This window comes from Mycteria americana, chromosome 4 (genome assembly GCF_035582795.1).
Source record: "Mycteria americana isolate JAX WOST 10 ecotype Jacksonville Zoo and Gardens chromosome 4, USCA_MyAme_1.0, whole genome shotgun sequence".
Lineage (NCBI taxonomy): Eukaryota > Metazoa > Chordata > Aves > Ciconiiformes > Ciconiidae > Mycteria > Mycteria americana.
The window spans coordinates 31,934,632-31,958,709 of record NC_134368.1 but is presented as its reverse complement, the minus strand read 5'-3'; positions in this window follow the sequence as shown (position 1 = coordinate 31,958,709).

Here is a 24,078-nt window from a genome sequence, read left to right as displayed (position 1 = left end):
CCAACCTATACAATTCTGTGATTCTGTGATTCTGTGATTCTGAAGAGCCCAAGGTCCTAGGCACTCAAAGAGCCAAGGTTATGAATTTGAAATGCCAAATATTTACAAAACCTCAATGAGACCTTCTGCAACTCCCTAGAATGAACCAGCCATACCTTTCAGAAATGCTTCTTGCTTTACAGAAGTCCTGTAGCAGAAAGGAGCCTGTGTAGGCTGGGCAGAGCTCTCCAGGGACTTGCTTTGCATCGCAAACACCAGCCTTTGCTTCTCCTCTCTGCATTATAGCATAGCTAGGGCCAAGGATAATGCTTGTCAACAGTGTCACCTTATGATATGTTTCTCATTAATGTTTGAAAATTGTTGGGAGAATTTCATAAAGAAAGGCCGTCCCATAAACAGCTAATTATTCTGCCTTCCACTTGTCAGCTCTTCTAATTGAGCTGCCCACTGGCTAACCTCTTCTCTCATCCCTCAAAGGCCAAATCAGCTGGTATAAATGGAGATGATTTCAGTGGCTTTGAAGAAATTATGCCAGTTTATACCAGCTCCAGCTTTCACCCACAACACTTCTCTTCCTTCAGTATAAGTGAAAACTTGCCCTTTTCTAAAACTGATTACCTCAGGAAGGCATCTGATGATGGACATTATAAAACCATATAGGAGCATTCTGTGCTCTGGAGCCCAGTACAGAAATACCCAGGCTAGGTGTGACCAACCTGGGAACGAGGATGCCTCTGGAATCCAGCTAGAAGCCCTCTTCCACGGTGGTGCATGCAGATCTGCTCATCGGGAGGAGAGCAGATCTCCTCCTCTGCTCTCCTCCTCTCCTCTGAGATCTGCAAAATGCATCCTACTTCATCTATCGCACAGCCCCAAGATGCTGAGTCCTACCTAGCTGCCACCTGCGGCTCCAATTCCAGAGCTGTAGGCTGTACACTTGCACAATTTTCCAGCAACTTAACTTTCTACTCCTGGGCAAAACTCATTGCTCCAGTGAATCATCCTCCAGCCATTCCGTGTGGGAACGACGGTCACACATGCTGATGAACACACAGGTGCGTTCGTGGATCTGCTTCCCATTACAGCAGGATAGATGGCCACAAATCCTACTCTGATGGCTGGCATAGCAAGAGAGCATGTTGGCCCATTTTGTCTAAGTCTGGGGGACCAGACGTCCTGTGTTGGTGTAGAGAGTCCTGATGTGCAGGAACTTTCCCAACCCTTCGACAAAAGGCTTTGCGCTCCTATCTCGTCTTCGTGATTCACAGGGATGCAGGATTTTCCTGGTCCCTCCTTTTTGAGCTGCAGCCCTGGGAACTCATCATTCATCACGCTGCTGCAGAGAGGTGGGAAACAGGGGCTGCCCTGCTCCTGCCTGGTGCGGTGGAGTGGAACGACCCAGCAGGGGCACAGCTTCGTGCAGGAGAGATCCCCGTTTCCTGTTTGTCCCCTTTTCAAAAGAAACCTAATCCAACAGCAAATAAAACCCCTCTTGCTAAGATCTTTAGACTTAGGACTGTGTTCACCCTGAAGCAGAACTTAATCTTCCCTTTCCAAACGTGGTCACCTGGATGATGACTGAAAATGCTGGTGTTGCAATCCAGAAAGGCTGCCCTTGTCTTTTCTCTGTTAGCAGTCAGAAGGCTTTGGACTTCAAACCTTGAAAGTGTCAGCCTGTCCCCTTCTGCAAAAGCTATTTCTATTAATAAATACATAAAATTAAGGGAGAGCGTGGGGTCCCATCGTTCCACCTCAGCGTGCAACAACAGTTGTGGGTAAGCCCCACGTGAGAAATAAGTCCTCACAGCTGCTATCCGGTTAACTTTAGCTATTTTGTTATTTTGGCTAAGTTGTCAAAACGTTCATTTCCTGACGTCTGGGAAACTGGCTGAGCAGCTTCTACAGCGCTGGGCTCTGCTGCTTGCTGGTGAGATAGAGAGGCTGGATACGAGACTGCAGGCCTTCAGCAAGCAGTAATGCAGAGAAAGGACTGCTCTTAGTTCCTCAGCAGCAATTTTATCTTATCTGCGCACATTGCTCTTTCCAAATCAAGACCAGACTTCTCATTATTATAAACAACTGGAAAGTGGGAAAATATTCCCTGAGGCAAGAAGCAGCACTTGACGTAAAGCGCTGTAATGGAAGCTACAGCACGCAGCAAAATTAATCACTCCTTAAGACATATTCCTGCTCTCAGTGCAAAAGTCACTTTTGCACCAAATGATACGCAGCCTAGTGTCAACTCCACGAGTCCAAAGAGACCATATTAGCAGGACAACATGTTGAGTCACGGCTTTTAATCATGTAAGGCTCAATCTCCTGACACGGCTGCAGTCCCATAGTGCATGTCAGCGTCAAAACACTCTCCCCGTTTGTGGAAGGCATGGGAGACACATACATGCTTAAAACTGAGTACACATGCTGAAACCTCTTCAGGAGTAGCAAAGGCAGGATCTTGCAAGACCGAGCTGAAACAAACCATTAGTAACTGGACCTGTGTGGGGTCAGAGCACAGCTCTTGTTACTGGTGATGTCCAAACTCAGTTCCCTTCTTTAGGGAATAAAGTTGCTTATTGAAAAACAAAGGTTTTGTCAATGAACCCTATTAAACTTCATGACATGTCCCACCTCTTCTTCCTGCACTGTGGTGCTGCTGCTTTTGTTAGTTGTTATGAGCATCCTCATTGTTACTACTCTTACTGGGGATCTGCTTGTTGCTAGCTGTTACGTGCAGAGTGCCTGGGTGTTTTGCAGTGCTGGTGTATCATTTCACCCAGTGTTTTCTCCAGCGAAGTGACTGAGCCTGCCTGTAATCGGAAGACAGTGTTTGTGAGAGCGTGGTCAAAGTGCAGCGCACAGCACAGGATGACAGCCTCAAAGTCAGCCCTGCAGCTGTTGTGCTTCTTTGAAAAAGGTCTCAGTCAGCTCTTACAAATTTGCTGATGTTATTTCATTTCCATCAAACAGGCCAGGAGCCCCAGAGCTGTCTCTTTCCCCATCTGCTCTTGCCTTCCCTGCACACCTTGCTGAGAGCTTGCTGAAAAGGTTTCCTCTTCATTTCAAAGCCTGCCGGCACTATGAACCAGGTCACTGTAACGAGGTGCTTGCAAGCAGTCAAAACTTAACACGGTCTTGAAATGTGATTGTGTCAGATCAGGACTTTGCTTTTTAGTGGTGTATGATCAACAGCTTGCAAAAGGGAGAAAGAAAAGCAAAACTTCTTGCATGAAGCCAAGGTTGGCGAAAGCTGTTTGCAGAGCAGTCCTCCAGACTCTTTGCCCTCAGGAAGGGAAAGGGGCGTACAAAGAGGGAATCGTGAATGTGATTCAGTCTGCAAAGGCAAGTGACACTGCTGCTTATGCCAGCTCTGGAGATGATTCTTTTGGAAAACAGGAAGCTTTGCAGGGAACACGAACCACTAGACTCAGTTGAGACAGCAGCATTACGGTGCAATTACATGATTTACCAAGTCTGACCTAACTGCTCACTGCCAACAAAGGGGTGATCTCTGCTTCCCAGTTTTTATCATGCATTCCCTACCCTCTAGCAATTGCGTGATTATGGGTTGCGTTGGTCCGTTGAGCTGGTCTGATGGAAAACTGTTTCTTGGAAGTGGGTTTGTTTTCTGCCAGATGAGCTCAATGGACCAACTCACTCTAACTGGGTGATTCGGGCTGCAAAGAGAAGCAATGACGACTTATGCCTGGTGGTGTAGGAAGGGATTCATCCCTTTCAGTGTGGCCTGGATCATGCTGGAATAGGTAAAATATTCAGAGGCCATGTCTGAGCCATCAGCTGGACCAGCGGTGGTCAGATTAGCCCTAAAACCAGGACTGCGGAGACCAGTGTTGAGCATGGGAGGGAGCTGTATTTCCTCTAGGGCTGTAGCGCTAATGCTAGCCCTAAGAAAGCCACAGGGATGCATGGCTGAGGCTGGGGGAGAGGCTGGGACCATCTTTCTCAGGAGCAGTCGCAGCTCACCCCACTTGGGAAGCCACAACATCAGGGCTTGAACCTGCCACTGTTTGTGGGTAATGTAGGTAAAAGCTTCTATGTCCAGTTGAGATGAATACTACTAGTAAAACAAAAGTCCTAAACCAATGTTGTTCCATTAATGTCAGTACATGTATGTCATGGTGAATTATTCAAGTACAAGATTTTGAAAACTGACCATCTAGCAGATTTGGCTATTACTACAGCTATGTGGTCAAAAATCGGTTTAGCTGCCAAAAGACATAATTTCATACTCATTTGCAGTGCCCTTTCGATGGCAGGGAGCACAGTGGCACTTATTACATACAAGGAAGATGGGGGCATCTCATGATGTCAAGCCATGGCATCAACAGCAGACCTCTGAGTGAATGCAGAGGTCTTGTACCCATGTTGGCAGTGACTGATCATTGAATATTTTTTGTTAGCTGATGGTGAGCATGACCTGGTATCAGCAATATATAAGGAATTGGAAGAGGAAGCTCCAAAACCACTTCTGTGTTCGATGATGCTTCATCTTCCTCTAGAGGTGTTTATCTGGATGTGGCTATCATATGGCTGGAAGGTCTCTGGCTAAGTCCCTGTTGTGAAAGACCTCAGGAGCAGGATACATACCTGGTGAGACGTGATGGATTTACATGTCCAGGTCTCTATCTGTTTAGTCTTCTCCTTTCCCAAAGGCTCTTGCCTTTACCGAACCATTGCAGTTTATAGTCTTTTCACAAAATAGGCACTCATTCTGAGATATTTTATTTTGCTGGATTGTAAACCGCAAGGATTCAAAAGCTGTCACAGGAGCCGGTGAGATGTCCTACAGCAAAAGCAGCAGCTTCTGAGAAACAAGTGATAGAAATCACGAGTTTTTCCAGCCCATGAATCAGACCTTCTTTCAAAGAAAAACCATCATTTCCGTCTTTTCTTAACCATTCACATTTCTTTTAAAACAAGAGACTATGCAAAAAATATTGGATATCTGTGGACTTATTTCTGCCAAGTAAAGGTACTGAAAGAAACTTCTTGAAAAGGAATTAGACATTTAGACATATAAAGCTTCCTCTAATGTTTTTTTCTCAGATGATAGTGCATACTTGGGCAGTGGACAAAATGAGGGAAGGAATAACTTCAAAATGTGGGAAAAAAATACCAAAGCTTTGTGCATAATTTCTGCCCAGACTGAGCATTAGGAATGTATAGAACCATTGAAATCAAAGGCAAGATTTCAGCTTGTTTCACCATCAAAAGAATGGAGCCCCAAATGTGTGTAACTGGTCCACGAAATTTAGCCGGTATAGTTGTGCAGTATGCTGGATTATCTGTGAAGAGCCTGATATTTTCTGTAAGTCTAGTTCCACTTTAGAGCCTTGAGACGCTTTAACTTACATTATGCCTTACTAATTAATTGCTCTCTGATGACTAGAAATGCAATAGACTGGCAACTCTTAATGAAAATCCAGCTAAGGGAAAATTATATGAGCCTTCCTGGATTTTTCTTTCTTTACTTTTACTCAGAGTTGATAAGTTCAGAGATTTCACCATAAATTATGTTTTCACTTTCCCCTTAATCTTTAGTCTTGAAAGTGCAGTGTGCTTTAGATGATAATGGAAAAATGTATAGTAATCTTCACTGGGCTGGGATATAGAGCAGCCCCTTCTTTAAAATGCACTATAGGAAGTGTGATGGGGTGGAACTGTGTACAAAATAAGAGCTCTGCTTCCTGGCAGTTTATTTGCCGTCATTTTAGTTTATCTAGGTCTGGGTGTGCTTGCCACTTTCACTGGAAATCCATGTTCGGCTCTGACTTTTAAGAAATTATTCAAGAAGTAAAAATCAAATGGAAATATCCCCCATAATGAAGGGGGCTATCAGAGCCTTTTGCTACAAGGTTCCTTTTATGTGTGAAATATTTATTAGTCCTTGCCTGTTCATTATTAGAAGGGATATCTGAACTGGTGTATCCTTAGGGAATCATAAGGGGAGCAGAGGGAATGTTTACAACGAAAATGGTGCTTAATCTCCATGAATGACAGGAAAAGATTAAGCAAACTACAGATAAACCATCTTATCATTCAAAAGTATACATGCTGAATGCGTTGTAAAATAAATACACAGCTGCTCTTTAAATCCTTTGTGCATCAAAGGACCAGAAGCAAAAAAGGGACTTGTTCACCTCAAACAGGATTTACGTGGACTCTCCATCCAAAGATTTAAAAGAACTTCCACTGATCAACCCCCTCAGTCTAGCATCTGAGCTGGTTTGGAGGTCCTTGTTGGACCTGGAAATCAGACCTGCTTGTTTTGCTGCCTCCATAGCCAGAGTGATGCTGGCTTCAGCAGCTCCGTACCCCTCTCCTCCACTGCGATTCAGAAACGAGGCAAAGTGGCCTCTATGCTGGCTTCACTGGGCTATTATATGACTATAGAGCCTTTATTTTAGGGAAGGTCGCCCATGGTAGCCCATTTTATATATATAACACAGTAGTCAACTCACATATACAAGAAGGGGGTGGCTTGGGTTTTATGCCCTCTCTGGTTAATGGTAATTCAAAACTGTAGTTGCTAACGCTGGATTATGACTGTCAGGCTCTAACTGAACCTAAAAGCCTAACTATTTAGAGAATGTGACCTCTTGATTGACAAATGGCATTTTGAGAAGAGTTTCATAGAAGGAAAAATTCTGTGCCTGTAAGACTTTTATCAATAAGGTGAGAGCTCATGAGATATTTTTCTCACTAACGTGTTCAGAAGGTTGTCTAACTGTTCAGATACTGTGTTATTTTCCCACTATAACATTCTCTCTCACAACCAGAGCATTTTTCTACCACTGAAGTTAATGTACCAAACCCAGAGATTTCCAGCCTTCATGAAAGTTAATTTTGTAGAGCCTTTTCTGGCGTCTGACACCGAGATGAAAGCTCTTCCTCACACAGTCCATTACAATCCCTCCGAGGCTTAAAGGCTGTATTTCCAAAGTGCCATATGGCTACCACTAAAGATGATCGCAGTGACTGAGCTAAAGATAGGGGTGGTGTCGTCTACCCCTGGAAGAGGACAATGCGCAAAACCTTTAGTGGGATGGGTAAAGCGTGGAGCTACCTGAATGCTGTTGTGCCGTGTCATCTCTCAAAGTAAATCTCTTCCAGGTTAAGACTGTCCCCAAATATCACCTCTAAAATTTGAGACAAAGATTTTCCTGTATGAGAAACTCACCCGTCTGTCACTGGGTGTTGATGTTCATTTGGAAGAAAATGATCTCTCTGTTCCTACGGCATAAAAAGCCCCACCACACTTACAGTGGGCGATTAAATCTTTCTCTACTCCCATTGATAAAAGTAATGACTTCAGGTAGGTACTTGATGAAAGTGAACCATTAAGAATGAAACCTAACCTGTTCATACTGAAGAAATCTAGATTAACTCCATGGGTAGAAATACCCTTACCATATATTCAAACCAATTGTAGCTGAATTCCAAATATGTGTTCCTGCCCCGAGAACACAACTTTTAAAGTTGTGGTTCTTCTTTCTATAAAACCAACAGATTTCTACAGGCTGTGCAAACACTTCGTGACAGATGAAAGTCAGTGTCCTTTGCATAGGTCCTTTCTCACATGCAACACTGACTTGTTTTTAAGAAAATAGATCTGACATCAGCTCAAGGGTGAAATTCTTTTTACTAGTTGGTGGAAGTGTCCATGTGAGGACTCTCAACACTGCAACCAGAAGATCATATTTCAGATGAAGAATTACTTGGCATTTCTTCTTTCATCACACTGAGCCAAATTCATTATCGATTTCAGAGAAATTAAGGCTTGCTGAATTTGGGTTACTGTCAAAAAGATTATACAGCAGAATAAGTCTATCAATCAGAAATGTTGGGGATTTTTTCTGTGTCTTTTGGCACTCTCAGGGAGAGCTAGTTTTAAGTGGCATTTTAGACATGCTAACATTAACCAGTGAAGGATGTTCATGCAGAGTTTTCCAGTCTGCTTTGGTGCAAAGGAGGTCAGAACCAGACTGACAGAAGCGTAGTCCCTTTGGAAGCACTGTGGTTTCTTTTTGGAAGGCACTAGCCTTTCATTTGGCTAGGACATGTGATAAATAAATCCAAGGCGCTTCGGCATTTGGCACCTGAAGTACATCTGAACATAGTAACGCATTAACAGATCAGGTTTTTGAGCAGCAGAACTAGCAGAGCTGAGTTTCCCATGGACTTGTGTCCTCTCAGCAGTCCCTGCAGCATGACCCCAGCTCCCATGCCTATTTCCATGCCCACTGGGCTGGAGCTGTACCTGTACTGCGGGCAGTCAGGAGCTAGGAACAAGTTGACTGGCAGGCTGATATGTGTATGCCCTTTAGCTATCTGGCTGCTGTCAAAGAGATTACCTGTTCCCTAGAGGGATAGTGAACTGAGTCTTTCTTCTCTGTCTAGCCGCCAGTTTCCACAAACATAATTATCTGTGCTATTTCTAACCCCCTTTCAACTTTAACAGAAACTCGCCAATGAATTCAAAAGCTCGTAAGGAGAGTGGACTTATAGATGGACAAACAATGTGATGGCACGGTTTATTTTCTTAGGACAACAGGCTAAAGCTCCATAAGTGTGGAAATCTCTCCCAAGAGGTTGAGCTATTTTGTTTGTTTCCCGGTTTGAACTGGGCATGGAAGAAACAGCAAGTCAGCACATATTGGACCACTTCCAGTCCTGCCTAGGGGAGAGATCCAGCTGTGAGCAGTAGGATTGCTCAGAGCGGTGAGGTTTGGTTAGAAGCTCCCTATTCCCATCTGGCCCAAAAGAGACACGGAATGATCTTTGATTTGAAAATATTCTTGATGCTCAATCTGGACTCCTTCTGAGTTTAGTTGTATCATTTATGAAACTCATTTTGTCCACATGTAGCCACAAGTACACAGAAGCTGATCTCAGCATCGAGAGAGATGCAGTCCTAGTCCTAGTGCCTTGGTGACAGGGTTGGAGGGACTGAAGTTAGTAACTATTTCTAGACAAAGGAACATTTTGTGGTGAAGCCCTCATTAGTATGTTCTGGGGTCCCGTGGCTTTCCAAAGTCACCGTGCAGCCAGAGGGTGTTGTGCTACTCCTTGGCCTGCCTTGTCCTCTTGGGGAACACAGCACGGGGGACTCATCTGGGAGGACCCGTCTCCACTGCTCAGTCACTGGCCTTCAATGGCGCAGCCTGAACAACAGCAAACGGGCAGTAATTTCATTTGCTGTAGCACCAGGATAGCAGCCATCCCGTAAGTTGGATCAATAAAGGTAAGAAAAAGATCCCGTTGAGCTCTAATGGGACTGAAGAGACTTTTTTTTATTTCCAAGCCTGAACATTTGGGGACAGATACATTTCTTCGCCTGGCTCTGCCTTTTTAGGCTGGTTTATTTCTCTATTAAACTACCTCCTTGATGATGTCTCCTGCTCACCCTCCAGCTGCAGCTATTCTCTTCTGTTTTCTCAGAAGAAGCATCTCATAAGGAGAGATGCTTATCCTGGAAAATTTCCAGAGAAAAAAATTGGGGGGAAAAAATGGGATTGGGAATATTGCAGAAAGTGCAAATGACTTTTTTTCTGGCACTCACAGCAGCATCTCCCTTGGAAGAAGAGGGCAGAAGCATTTGGAGAAATGGAGCTCTGCTTTTTCACATGTACTGTCACCACTGTGTGCCATTTTGCAAAGGCCAGGGTCCCCATCCCCATGAGGCATTCATCATCCTACCCAAAGAGGCAGCCAGCGCGATGCTACGTGGTTTTTGGTTCCTTTTTTACTGTTCAGCTATCCCTGCTGCACATCGCAGTGGAAACACTGCTTTGTTTTCCAATCGCCGGGATGGTTTGAACCATCCCATTACACAGCTATCGTACGGGCCGACGCAAATAACGAACCCTGGACTCGGGGAAGGCACAGGATGTGGTTGTGCTAGCAGAGCCGGCGCGCAGGTGGCAAGCCCTCTCAGCAGAGGAGCCAAGGGTCAGGAAACATGTGGAGCTAGAGGGGCGGAAGAGAAAGTAGTGAGCCCAGACTCAGTTTTCCTGACGACATGCATATCCAAGAGGAAGGCTAGAGGCTGCAGAAAGTGACTTTCGCTGGCTGCACCAGGCAAGTGTGGTAAGCCTCCCTACTTATCTGTGCTCTCCTGGCTGGCTGTAGGTCAAATGGATTAAGGAAGTGAAGCAGAATGCAAAGTCCTGTAACAGCTTTTAATCAGGACCTGTCATTTTTTTTCCCCGACTAGCTAGAAACCATATACCTATATTTTCCCATTTGCTTCCTTTAATAACTGGATAATGTTATTATATATCAGTAAGTGTGTTATTCTCCTACCATATTTTGACATTCATACCTTGGGTTTGCCTGAAATATTTTTGCATCAGTTCAATCAAAATATTTTCACAGGTTCACATGAAAAAAAAACTCTAGTGACTGAAATGGTGACAAGAGGGTAGCAAATCCGCAGTTAAACTGTGTGAATAAAGTAAATGGCATTATGGATGAGTCAGAGGGAAAGGAATGAGGAGACAGAGAGGATTATTCAACATAGTGGATGTTCATACATCTGTGGACGCTAGAGAGATTTGTTCTTCACTGACTCCAGTTGCTACATTTGCTGGGTTAAGAAAAAATTATTGTGATTTTTAAGAATTTAGAAATGGCAATTCTATGCTTAGGTTCTCACCCTTTATAAAACACATATTCCTGTATTTCTAAGTCATCTAAAATAAAATAAGTCTTGTTGGCAGGTATCAGTGACCCTGAGCTCAATGTCTTCCTTCCTTGAAGTGCTAAGTTACCTTTTTCTTGGCACACGACAGTCAGCAGATGTCAAAGAATGAGGAAGCGTGTGGTGCCAACGCTTCAGTGCTGGCACAGTATTTTCTGCAATAAAGAGTCTGATTTCAGGCTTATGGAGAATTCCTGCTGACTCTTGTCCTGTGGCATTTTATGGACAGAAGTCCAAAACCAGATAATCTGAGGTCCATGAGAATCCTACAAGGTTTTCACCCTAAATGGTTGCTTGCACCACTCATTTCTGAGTGGTGATAGCTGAGGCTTCAGGAGAAAGTCCTTCCTACCAATATAAGCCTGGAGATTTGGCATCCCTGTCTACTTTTGCATTGGTGTAGCTTGCACCACGTAATTCTTGGACTCACAATTCCCCATCTCACCTCTTCTCCATTGCCCAGCGCTACTCTGCTAGTCTCAGCTGCAAATGCTACCGCTGAAGCATAACCTCCGCAGAGAAAGCAGCACCCCAGAGGACAGCCTGGCAGCGCTCCACCACATGGCCTCCTGTGTACCAGTTTTCCTGGTCTGCCGTGTTTTGTATCCAGGGCTCGCCTGGAAAATGTGATCCCGAGGATGGAAAGGAAGAGAGCCGGGCGCTCTCCCAGGCTGCTCCCTTGGCTGGAGGATGGGTCTCTAGGAAACCCTCCAGCCCCTCCCAAGGGTCTGGGCTTTCCTTAGACCTTCTTTGGCCTTATTAGCCTTAGCCAGCTCCCTCTGAGTCTGGGCAGGAGGAAAGGAGTGTTACTTCTCCCTCATTGCTTGCTATGAGTGTTACAGTGTTTATTCCCACAACTGAAAGGATGGGGATGGTAATGCATTTCTTGCAAGCACTGAACCAGCAATTCAGTGAAATGAAATACTTTCAAAATGCTTATCAGCTATGTTTACTGTGTAGTTAATAAATGCTATACTAGTAGAATTCCAGAAATATTCCTGACCTCTCACATACACAGATATATACATATATACATACATGTATATGTATATTTTATAGCCCCCATATATAGGAGTGTACAGTTATTGTTTGTCTTTTTAGCACAATCTCAACACAGTGCTAAGGTTGCTATTATATATGATCCTAAAATCCTCCTGGATAACATGCAGGCTCTGAGCCCTTCACAAACTATTCACTGTCTGGCTCTAACTTCAGTCAAGCTCAAGCTGCTGGTAAACAGTCCTCTTCCAATAGCATTTGCACTTAAATAATGAAGAATGGTGTTCCAGTGGGCTCCCCGTATTGCCTGCAGTTTTCAAAGGTCAGACTACATGTCCTAATATTTCTTTTTGGCCTTAATGATGATTCTATGAATTTTGTGCACGGCTTGTTTGGGCGTCCCCCTCCAGAAAACAAAGTGGAATGTATTTTTTAACCTTTGGTTGGTGACAACCTTTGGTGAGACAAACTCAGCGGGGAATACAGCCAGTGTCTGGTCACTTCCATTTCTCTCCTGTTGATGCTTTTCTTCTGGGAGCCACACTGCCACACATCAGCTACTAAATCTTCAGAGGATTCATTTAGCTACAGCCACAGCAGAAAACAGTGGGAAGGTGATATGATATTTGCTATGATGTTTCTGCTTGGATGAGATGTGCGAGAAAATAGTCAGGTATTAAAAAAAAAAAAAGTGTAAGCAATCAGTCAGCTTGTTCACAAAGGCAAAATATAGAAAACAGAGTTTTGGGTTAGGGTTTCTGGTTTTGGGGTGAAGACTCTGGTTGCAAGAACTGAGGTAGTCTGCTTCCCCAGACTGCAGAAAGTTGATTTGCATCCTTGTAAATAGAGGAATTTGATGAGCAAATAAGCTGAGACATTCTCCTTGTTCCTTTTCAAACCTGATTAATTTGTGTCCTGGAAGGGGAGTCTGAACAGAAGCAGAACTGGCCACTAGTGGAACAGTTCTTTTCTTTGGGACAAACGATGGCCGATGTCTCATAAAAGTGGGTATGAAGTAAAACAAGGAAAAAGATTAACAGGCAAATAGACGATTAGTTGTGATGAACTTTTATACTTTGTAAGAAAAAGGCGTTTGGGACATGGGTGTTAAAAATCAACTTGCGTATTGCAGCTTTAAAGTGATTAATCACATTTAAGATATCAGCTGTGCAAATAAGTTTTGACTGTATCGTACTTGAAACAAGGCTTCCTCACTGCTGAGATAAAAATAGTTCTTCGGAGGGACTGTGAGAGCCAGGTGTGCTAGTACGCCAAAAAGTCTCTAGAAGAATGGCAGAGCGATGGAGATCCCTCCCGTGTCTGCAGTGGCCCTGGCTGTGCCCTTTTCTGGATCTCACACTTCTTTATGTTCTTACGTCCCTACATTGTGGGGACCCTACATTATGTCCCACAAGACTATTCAGTTACCATCCAGTTCTCCTAGCTGTGAAAATATTCGCGAAGAAAATTAATTACCTGGAAGGAACGAGTTTGGACATTTCCCCAAATGCTGTTTAAATGGACTGGCGAGCATGAGTTGAAAGTCACGCGCTATCGACACATGCACTGTAAACTGCTATTTGCATTGATCTGGGAAAGTCATTTTACATCATTTCAAACCATCACTATAAAGCGCTGCTTGTACTTTGGCAACTATTGACACGTCTCAGAAGTCCCCACCAACTTGTGCCCTGAGGTCTCTCCCAGGAGTTCCTAGCTGGAACTAGGGCTGTGTGAATAAGGTTGGTGGGATTTTTTCAGTTTAGTTGCTGAACACAAAAAAATGACAACAAATCCACTCACTCCAAGATACCTCCCAAAAAAAGAAGTAGAAGAGGTATCAGCTCAGACTGATCATATTAGTTCTCCCAGCTGAAAAGAAATACTGAAATGTTGTTGTAGGCTGGATGAAATGTTACATTTGACCCAATAAAGAAGTGCTTCGTTTTTGGGCTGTTTTATTAAAGAACAGGAAACCACAAATTGTATTCCTATCAATCATGAATACATGGGACTTGAATAAACCTGAGAAGACTATCTAATGCCTACTTCTATTGTAAACCAGAATTAAATTTCATCCCTGACAGGGATCTGTCAGACCCGATCTTAAACACCTCAATCGATGCCAGTCCCAGACTCCCCAGACAACCTTATTCAGTGCTTAACTGCCCTGAAAGTCAGAAAATGTTCCACATTATCTGAGATAAATCTCCTGTCCAGAAAATGAGACTGATTATTTCCTCTCTTACCCTTGGTGGCTGAGGATAATTGATCAGGGACCTCCAGCCTTTCCCCACTGCAAAACTGTTATCACACCCGTCTGTCTGATCTCCTCTTCTTCTACATTGAACAGTCTCAAATCTTTTAGCTTTTCCTCATAGGCTGGGTTTTCACAATTTCTGACAGCGCTTTGCTCTCCTTTGAGTTGCCTCCCATTGCAGCTTCTAATCCTGTCCTATGAAGCGCTGGCAGTTTTTTCCAGTTGGTGTGACCTGTAAATTTTAAGCTAGTTTCCTAGGGAAATAGGACTTACCTAATCACATTTTATGTCTGTCTGTTTATTTTTTCTGTCTACTTGACTCATAATTTTTTAACCCTTCTGCCAGTTTCAAGCAAACGTGACAGTGGTCAAATATCTCTAAGATATTAAGTAAGTCCATACATATTTCATTTAAAAAGTGGTAGGATGGAGGAGATACATCTCCTTAGAGCCCTCACCAGTGAAAGGCTGCAACATGACAAAATCCTTAGCAGGCACCGAGGCACCTCCATGGCAGAAAGGTGCTACAAACAACCCAAAAACCTTCAGATGGAGATTGTTCCTTACGAGATACGGGGGACACAAGCCCCCTGGGAGCTGGGCTACATTGCTTCTACTCCTAACGCAATGACTTGTTGTAAGAATATGTTGGATAGACTGGCTCCCTGTCAGATGCATTCATATTTTTTCTTTATTTCAAAACAAACCAGTAATATATTTTTGGTAGACTGTTCCCCAAGCAGTTAGAATTCCACCACTGTGGAAATTCACCTGTGGGAAGCCTGGCTTCAGGTCAGTAGAAAGCCTTAGGCACTACGCTATAGCAGATGGGCATTTCAGGTTTCCTGATGGCATCGAACAAAATCCTTCAATATTTGCAGGCGCGAAGGCCAGAATCCAGGTCTCTCCTCCAGGACCCTCTTTGTGAATAGTGTGACGCTTGCTCCCTTGTACTCCTTCTCCTTCAGTGAATATTAAGGGAATTGGCATAAAAATGCAGCCATGAGGACAAATCGACTGAGGATGCTGCTTTCCATTCCTGCAGCATGGAGGTGAGGGTACTCTTGTGAGACGCAGATCTCTTCACGGGGGGGGATGCAGTGAGAGCATGCCGCACCAGTGGACTATTGAAAAAAAAAGATTTTGTCCTTCTCCAGCAGTTTTGTCAACCTAGGCTTTGACACTTTTTTCACAAACGATCAACTTTGAGCCCCTCCCAAACAAAAAAAGGAAAAATAAAAAAAAAAAAAAGAAAAAAAATATTGCATGTCACTTACTTCTGTGTAAGACTCTGTAGCTCGTCCCTGTCACCAGTTGCCCATCCATTAGGCTGACTGACCACACGTCCAGGGGCCCAGGCACTGAATTACCCTCTGCTTCCTGCTCAGAAAGTGATGCTTCAGAGCTGCTTCCTGCTGCAAGTGGGAGAGAAATTTCCAGTGACTTTAGCCACATAAACAAGTAAAGGCATTTGTCTCTTCCTCACAAAGCCCTTGTCCCACAAAGGGTTTGGTGGGGAAAAACAGCTTGGTGGGGAAAAAACGAACAGCTCCTTGAACGGAGGGTGCATAGGACCCTGTTGTCCTGGCATGACCAGTTATACAAAGTTTTAGGACATGATGGGGGCAAGCAAATAAACAGTGAAAGGAATTGAATTTTTCAAAGGTGTGTCGCTAAAATTCCACGTGCCTCCAACCATAAGTAGGTGCCTAGGAGTGGAGAGACATATCCAAGGCAAGTTAGACTGGTCTGGGCCTTGACAGCAATGAACTTGCTCCTCCAGTTTTGTTACCATCAGCATCCAGGCAAGCTAGAATAAAGCCACTTTGGGGATGTCCACACATGCTGAACTCACACCTCCTGTTTATAGCTGGACATAGCCAAACACAAGTGACAGCAAAAGTCTCAACATTTTTGGCATACTCTGAGAATAGAATCATTCAAATCTCTACCTTTAGGCAACTCTGTCTGAAAATGAGTGCATTTATGCTTTCTCATTCCTACTTCCATGCCTGTTCTCACCTGGGACAGTTATTTCATTTCTAGGTAGCACAGTAGATTTCCTCCTTTGCAATGCCATTGTTGCAATGCCATTTGCAATGCAACCAACACATTTTCTGGGGCCTACACATGGAAGATGTGTCATGCTAAATGTATTTCTGCTTTTGCATGTGGTTTATATGAAAAGTGATGGCATTCAATATCAAATGGATGCCTTCTCATTTTCTTCTTGTAGCGGCATCCTGAACGTGCTTCCATGTCTGCCTTAGCAAGGTATATCAGTGTACTAGTGAAGCATGCCTGATGAAAGTCACAGTAAGGCCATACTCCCTGGCTCCAGTGGTTGTTGCAAGGGTGCAGGTTGTTGCAACGATGCACTCCACGCTGTAGACAGAGCTGAAGGTGGCTTCCATGCTAGGCTGATTGCATATTAATACAACTGTGTACAAACAGTGTTAAACCAGCTCCTTCAAGCCAATCTCTTTGTTTCTTAGCTTCCCCTGAGAGCTCTCAGGGCTGCTGCCCACAGCCACAACCTGCCTTCACCCCTGCATTAGACGCTGAGGTGCTTGCAGCCCCAGATGTGGCACGCAGGTGTGACCGCTAGCTGGTCCAGCTGCTGGCTGCTGCATCCCAGATTTGTTCTGCAGGGGACGTTGACCACTTGCAAACTTACTGAGCTACATGAGCAAGGAAGCACATAATCGGTGTTCCCAGTGCCAGCCCTTATGTCCCCCCAGGTTGTTATTTGAATAATTAAGCAAACAAAAGGTGGCCTGTCTGCTCCTGCAGCCGCAGTTGCTCTGGCTGGGCTCCTTGGCTGGGCTGCCCGGGAGGCACTGATGGAGCCGGTGAGGCCGGGGGAGTCGTGACAGGTCGGGGAGGGGAGAGGGGTTGTCCGGTTCCTCTTCTGCTTCTTTGTGTCTTGTTTTTAATGAGCCTTTGGCGACCAGAGGAGCAGATGCATAAACAAAAGCTTGTTGGCCCTGTTTGGCCAAGGCAAGACTTCGTGTCCCCTCCTGTCACACAGACCATTCCCAGGGACCATCCACGGACACAGAGTATCCCCTGCACAGAGGCTACGGCAGAAAGAGGCTTCAGGTAAGGAGGAAAATAACCCCAGGGGCTGGAAACACACTGATTTCAGGGTAGGAGCTGCTCTCCGAGGGTCTCTGGGAGATGCTGTGCGAGCAGGGAATCGATCTGATGAAACATGGAGTGATGCACGTGGTCTGATCGCATCCTGTCTGTCAGCTACCAGCTCTCCTGCAAATCTCCAGGTCCGGTCCCACACTGGTCTGAGATCTGCTCAGTGTGGCAGGAGGGCTGACCGTTCATGGAGCTCCTTCCAGCCCCCCGTTTCTTTATGGGTATTGTCTGCCAAGGCAGGGGCGGACTTTTCTGAACTAAGCAAGATTTGAAATGTCTTGATGGGATTGCCTGCCATTTAAAGCAAGTGAGGGTGCTGAGACGGAGGGTGGGGTAGCCTTAGAAACCATTTCATGTTATTTTCAGGATCGTGGGAAGTTTCCCAGATTGAAACTGTCTCTGAGGAGGGAGGAAATCCCACCCTCTACTCACTCAATAACGTGAATATATTTGAATTCTCGCACTAGCTCCCCATGGTTCAGCACTGATAGTCTCTGGTGCAAGCTGGGCTATGCTAGATACTCTACAAGTCTGAAGGATGGCAAAAGGCTGTGCAGAGATTGTAGCCTAAAAGGCTGGATAAGAAAGCTGCCATCACTTGAATCACTGGGGTTTTGGTTTTGTAACCAGGCATCTGTTGCCCCATAACTATCACGGTAGCAGTGTATTTAGATGAATCTTTCAGTTGGACTTTAGGTGACTGTCTTTCTTGTGTGCTTGGGTCAATTTTTCTCTCAGAGGTTCCCCATGGCATCTTCCAGTGACAACCCACTTGACAAAGCCCCATCAAAGCTCAAAACAGAAAAATCAGTGTAGCAAAGCACATATAATACCATACACCCTGTGTCGGTAAAGTCACTTTGCATCTTTTCTAGCTCTCGCTTTCCCCAGACACCCACCATTTCCAGTGATTCTTGGCTATAGTTTTTACTTGAGCTTACTAGAGGATTAGTCCCACAAACTCCACGTAGATAAGTAATTCGATTCACATGAAAAGCCTTGCATCTGTAGAATGACTCTCCAGAGTAAAGTTATTCTTGTGCTTAAATGTTTACAGGGTCGGGGCCCCATTCAAGTATCTGGAGTGTAAAGAAGTTATCTTCTAATTTGCTCATTGGTTTCACAAGTGCCCCTGGTACTATAGGGATGGCAATTCATACAGTGAAGCAGCAGTTCCTGCAGCATTATTCTAGTTAACAAGATTATACTGACAGCCAGGCAAAGTACTGAAGGCTTGTGTCCCATTTAGGAAGAAGAGTATAAAACTGAGACCTCAATGGGATCACTCAGGGAGACGAAAACACTTTGTGGTTTTGAAATGTGCACTTCCCTGTGGATGCCCATCATTCACAACGTGCAAGCTCCTCGCTGCCAGCTGCTCAGTTCGGTGTGTGCCTTGACCAGCCAGGAGATTTGTATGTTTGAAGGGTCAGCCCCCCCTCATTTCCTTCCCTTCCCTCCCCTTCCTCAGGACACTGGAGGGGAGAAGGAGGCAGGGGACATGGCAAACGCCAAAGGGCCTGGGGAAGGCTAGCATTCATCTATCTCTGCTTAGATATGCTTAGGGCAAACAGTGGGTATTTGTTCCCATAAAGCTCAGGCACCAAAATAATTTTCAGCAATGAAACCAACCTTCCCTTTCCAAACCACTGACTTAATAGTGACGACTGAGCATGAAAACAGAGCATAAATGGAATTGCAGGAAGCTCTAGTTGCACATCGTCTGACTAAATTTTAGAAAAGCCACTTTTTAAAATCAATATAGTGGCATGTTTTCTACAGATTGCATTTTTGGAAGCTCAGTTAGGAGTGCAGAAAGCACTAAAGTGAGCTACCAGTGATTATACTGTATTCTATGGATCCTATAATACTTTCATGTGAACATTTTTCAACTTACCCCTATAATTTAATTTGCTTTGTTGACTAGCTAAACTGCTTTGGAGGCAAACAGTTCTTGCAGGTCATCCATCCCCTATCAAAATTTTGCTCTTTGTAGACAAACCCAAGAAAACCAGCATCACCACAAATAAAGTTATCAAAACTGGCTTTTTAGCAGTAGGTACCCTTGGTTCTCACTAGGTTTTTATCACTACCACATAAACCCTATGTGCAGCCTAGTCTCAGCAAGGGTCAGTTGTTTAGTAATCACTGCCAGAGTTCCCAAAATCACTTAGAAATACCAATGACCTGACCTGCAGTACGATGGAGGTGGGGATATTAATGAGGGCTACCGATTTTCTGGTTTAAGAGCTCATAAAAATAGCAAGAACACATTTTATTTGCACGGTGCCGACTTACTGCCTTTTGAACCACATGAGTCTTCTTTGACTTTTCATGGGTTTTATTGGATCTCTGGGAAAAATCAGTATAGAAATTTGGCTTCTCCCACTCCCTGTATCTTTCTGTGAGCAACAGGGGTGTAATTTCAAAGGAAATCACACTCCTCCCCCAGTACAGTAAAACAGCTGGAATTGCATAGCATGCAAAATAAAATCACTGCTTCATTAAGTTAGTCATTTGTGGATAAGCTCACATGCAGGTTTGCAGGGAAAGAGAAAAATGTAGCACGTAGAAGTACATGTATGTATATGCATGCATAATTATGTACATAGCTGTGTGTTTCTATCTACCTGATTATCTACTTATTTATCTATGTATCTATCTACGCAGATGTAGTTATTTCCCCCAGAGGCTTTATGGTCATATGTATGGATAAAACATTAATAACCACGTGTTTATTTTCCCCAAAGGACTAGCTCACAACCTTCTCTTTCAGCAGTCACTGGTTAATAATTTTGATTAAAAGGTACATTACTGGTTGGGGGTTCATTCTTGGAAAACATCAAACCTTTGGTGTGAGAGGGGAATGGTTACTGCCAGCGGGTCGCATCCCTCAGAGAGCGGGATGGGGCTGTTGGGGGGTGGGAAGGGTGGCTCTCGCAGGCAGCCGTGGGATCCTGTTAGAGGTGATGTGCGGCTGGTTAGGCTGGTGGGTACATGCTACATGATTCGGGGACTCCCCCACGTTGTGAACTCAGCACCGATGCCGCCAGACACGTCAAACCCGGCTGGATGAAGTGGCTGCCAGCAGGAAGATGGCTGCGCCTCGCCGCATGTGCCCCACGGGGTTGGTCTTTGGGGTCATTTCTGTTGAGGGGATTTTAAGAAACCCCAAACACGCGCAACAAAGAGCCTGGCGACGTTCAATTGCAGTGCTGCCGGCCACTCAGCCCGCGGCCCTGCAGCCGCTGGGCACGGACGAGAGCTCCGGGAGGGGAGCACCCGGGGCCCCGCTCCGAGCCCCGGCAGCCCCGGAGGGCTCCGCCGCGGGGCCCTGGGGCGGGGCCGAGGGGGCGGGGCCGCAGCGGGATGGGCGGGGCCGAGGCGACAAGCCCCTCCCCCAGGCACAAGAGGGGCGGTGCTGCTCGCCAGGGTCCCGCATCCCCGCCGTGCGGTGCGGCGCGGCGCGGCTCGGCTCGGCTCGGCTCGGCTCGGCTCGGCTCGGCTCGGCTCGGCTCGGCTCGGCGCAGTTCGGCGCGGCTCGGCTCGGCTCGGCTCGGCTCGGCGCGGTTCGGCGCGGCGCGGTGCGGCTCGGCTCGGCTCGGCTCGGCTGCCGGCCCGACGGCGCCGTCGGGCAGAGGGCTCGCTTCGTGCCCCGCAGCGGCCGGCGGCCGCGGGATGGAGCTCGGTGCGGCGCGGCTGCTGGCGGTCCTGCTGTGCCTGGCTCCCGGTAAGCCCTCGGGGAGCCCCGGGTGCCCCGGGTCCGGCCTGTCGGGGAGCCGCCGGGGTCCGGCAGCCCCACGGGGCCGCCGAGGAGAGGGGGCGCGGGGATGATTGGGTGCCGGGAACGGCGCGGGTGCGGGTTTCCCGTGGGCTTGTCAGGGCTGGTAGAGCGGGTGAGGCAGTGAGAGCCCCGGGGTGGGACGGGGCGCCCAGCGCTGCGGGCTTGCTCTCCTCTCCTCTCCTCTCCTCTCCTCTCCTCTCCTCTCCCGTCCTCTCTTCTCCCGTCCTCTCCTGTCCTGTCCTCCTGCCCTCTCCTGTCTGGCCGGCCGGTGCTGGCCCATCAGAGAGGGCTGCCTGCCATGGCATAGTGTCCTGCTCGCTTGGCTCCAGCATCAGCCGCCGTTTCCGAGAGCAAAATGTCCCTGGAGCCAAATGCGGGAAACCCGTCATCAGCGAAGAACCTGCTCGGGATGCCCGTGATTAAAGCGCAGGGAAATACTAGGGAAATAGGGAAGGTCCCGGTCTGGCCTCGCTTTCTTGTTGCCCGTCGTAGCTGGCTGAGCTGTCCAGGTCGGTGCGGGCTGCCGGCTCTCCCCAGCGAGGCGGGATTCCTCATGGTGATGGGAGCAGCCAGGGCGGACTGAAAATCTCTCCCTGTGGTCCTCGCAAATGTTACACGAGCTGGGCTGTTGCCCCAGAGCAAGCACTGGCACCCGTCGCAGCCTTCGCCAGCGCGGGTGGCTCGGGGTGGGCGCAATGCAACCCCTCGCATGAATAAAGTCTGGTAGAAATAGATTTTTGCCTAACTGCTTAGGAGGAAAGAGATAACCTTAGAAAATCACGGGATAAAATAAATCCATGGGATCTCAAATTTGTGACAAACTGTGTAAAATAGTTTCTTCACATAATTCATTGATCAGTAGTCTCGAAGAACATAAGTATACTCGATTTATTATAAGAAAATTTGGTAATCCCTTTCCCCAGGGAGTGAGATCATCAGATGAAGGTTCACTTCGTTTCAATGTTCCACATCCTCTTGTTAGACCTTGAAGTTGGCAACGCAAGAAAACAGGAACTCCACCCTGGCTGGCTGAATTGTAGTGCTCTGCAGCTAGCTCCTGACCATCTGCCTTTGCTTCCTGTTATGACAGAGTTTTTGAACTTTCTGGGATGTGTGAAAAGTCATTATTTACCCTTCACTGCTAAGTAGGTGATGTGAAAGTGTCCGCTTAAAACATACTGCATATCGCTGTATATGAGGCTTTTCTGATTGAGTAGCATTTACTTTGTTTATTGCATTGATTTGAGGGTTTTTATACATTTTTTCGCAGGTTTATTTATTTGTCTGGATCAGCCAACCCTTAGCATCCAAAAAGATGTCCTCACAATAACTGCAAATGACACTCTAAATATTACTTGCAGGTAAGGGCAAATCTGTTCAGCAGGATTTTGATGGCGGTAATTTATGTAATGAGTTTTTGTACAGAATCGCAGGTGATTCGGTCTCTCTCCCGTCATCGCTCCTGTTTCTCCCTGCTCCCTTTGTGCCCCCCGCCTCGCTTTTCCCTGGCAGACTGTAGAAACGATCTTAAAGGGTTGCAGAAGGGAGAGCTGGGGAGTGCAGGGTGTCTGGGAGGAGGAAGCGTCAGCCAGGTCCTGGTGGAGCCCACTGGTGGCTCTTGACTCTCCCTTTTGGGTGCTGTGTCACTTAGATTCAGCAGAACATAAATCTCAGGTCGCTTTCTTATAGGTATTAACAATAGGTCAATTTACATGAATTTACCCTATGTGGCTTGGTGTTCCATGTGACGGGATGAAGCCCGTTCCTCTCCGCAGCCATAGAGACTAGCGGGGCTGGCATCCGCCACCTTGGCATCAGTACTGGCACTCATCGTATGCTAATGCTCCTCTAACGTTTGCTTTCCCAGCGGTCAGAGACCCCTGGAGTGGTCCTGGCCAAGCAACCAGAGCAGTGCTGAGAAGCGTATTTCTGTGACAGACTGCAGCAATGGCCCCTACTGCAAGACACTTACTCTCCTCAATGTCATTGGCAATGACACAGGGGACTACAGGTGCCTTTACAGGGACAACCAGGCAGCTACAACCATTTATGTCTACGTTCAAGGTAAGTGCTTACACAGTTCTTAGGTGGCTCTTCCCCTAGCCTCAAGAGGAAAAAGTGATATCAAGTATCTCAAAATGGTTTTGACATTAAAATTTCTTAATCTTAGTTTTTGATCCCGTGAAACTGTTTTTTTTCTTGTTTTTGTGCTGAGTAATTACATGCCAGTATGCTAGTTGCCATCAATAGAAAAGCCTTTGTACCTGTAATTTTGAACGGACCTGTCGTATGCAGTACTTGGTCTGCTATTCTCCTCCACCCAGAACTTAGCATACATATCTTTACTGCGCTCTGAGCCTGTCCTCATGACTGAAGAGCTATTACTGACCTCAGCAGGCATTTCATATGAGGGAGGATTACAGAGATTGTATATTTATTAAAAATGACAGCTCTGATCCCTTTTACAATTTGTACTATCTGATACCATTCAAAAAAAAAACCCCAAACCCCAAAACATCAACTTCCATACATCTGCAGACTGTAATGGTAAAATCTATTTAGGCTTTAAAAGCTAAGTTTTCAAACTCAGGCTGTCAGTTGTATTGGTAGGAACACAGCTGAGCACCGCAGACACTGCAAAGCCCCCAGTTATACACTCAGCTTAAGTAAGCACATTCATTGAGGCATCTGCCTTTTTGCGCTGATGGCTTGGTACCCATTTTCTGGTGTACCCTGTTTCCTTTTTATTGTTAACTTACAGTTACCATTTTGAAAAATGGGATGTTATTATATACACGGGTTAGCTTGTTTTATAAGGTCACAAACTTACTTTTTTTTTGGTCTGACTTTGGAAAGGATGCTGCCATTGGGGGAGCCAATGTAGCATGTCACTACTTTTAACTGATATTTCCTGTAATACTTATGCGAGGAAAGTCACACTAGGGTAAATCAGACTTTTGTCGGTACAAAGACTGCAGTGGCAGGAAGCTATTCTCCAAAGTGCGTGCTGCTGCTGATAGCTGTTTTGAGAATAATGATCTTGTAAAGCTAGGGAGGGGGTCTGTAAAAATATGTCCCCCCTGTTTAGTCTCATCATTTACGTGTTTTACCACGTCGAAAAGAATAAAACTGATTTGAGAAGAAATAGACAGGGAAAGAACAAAA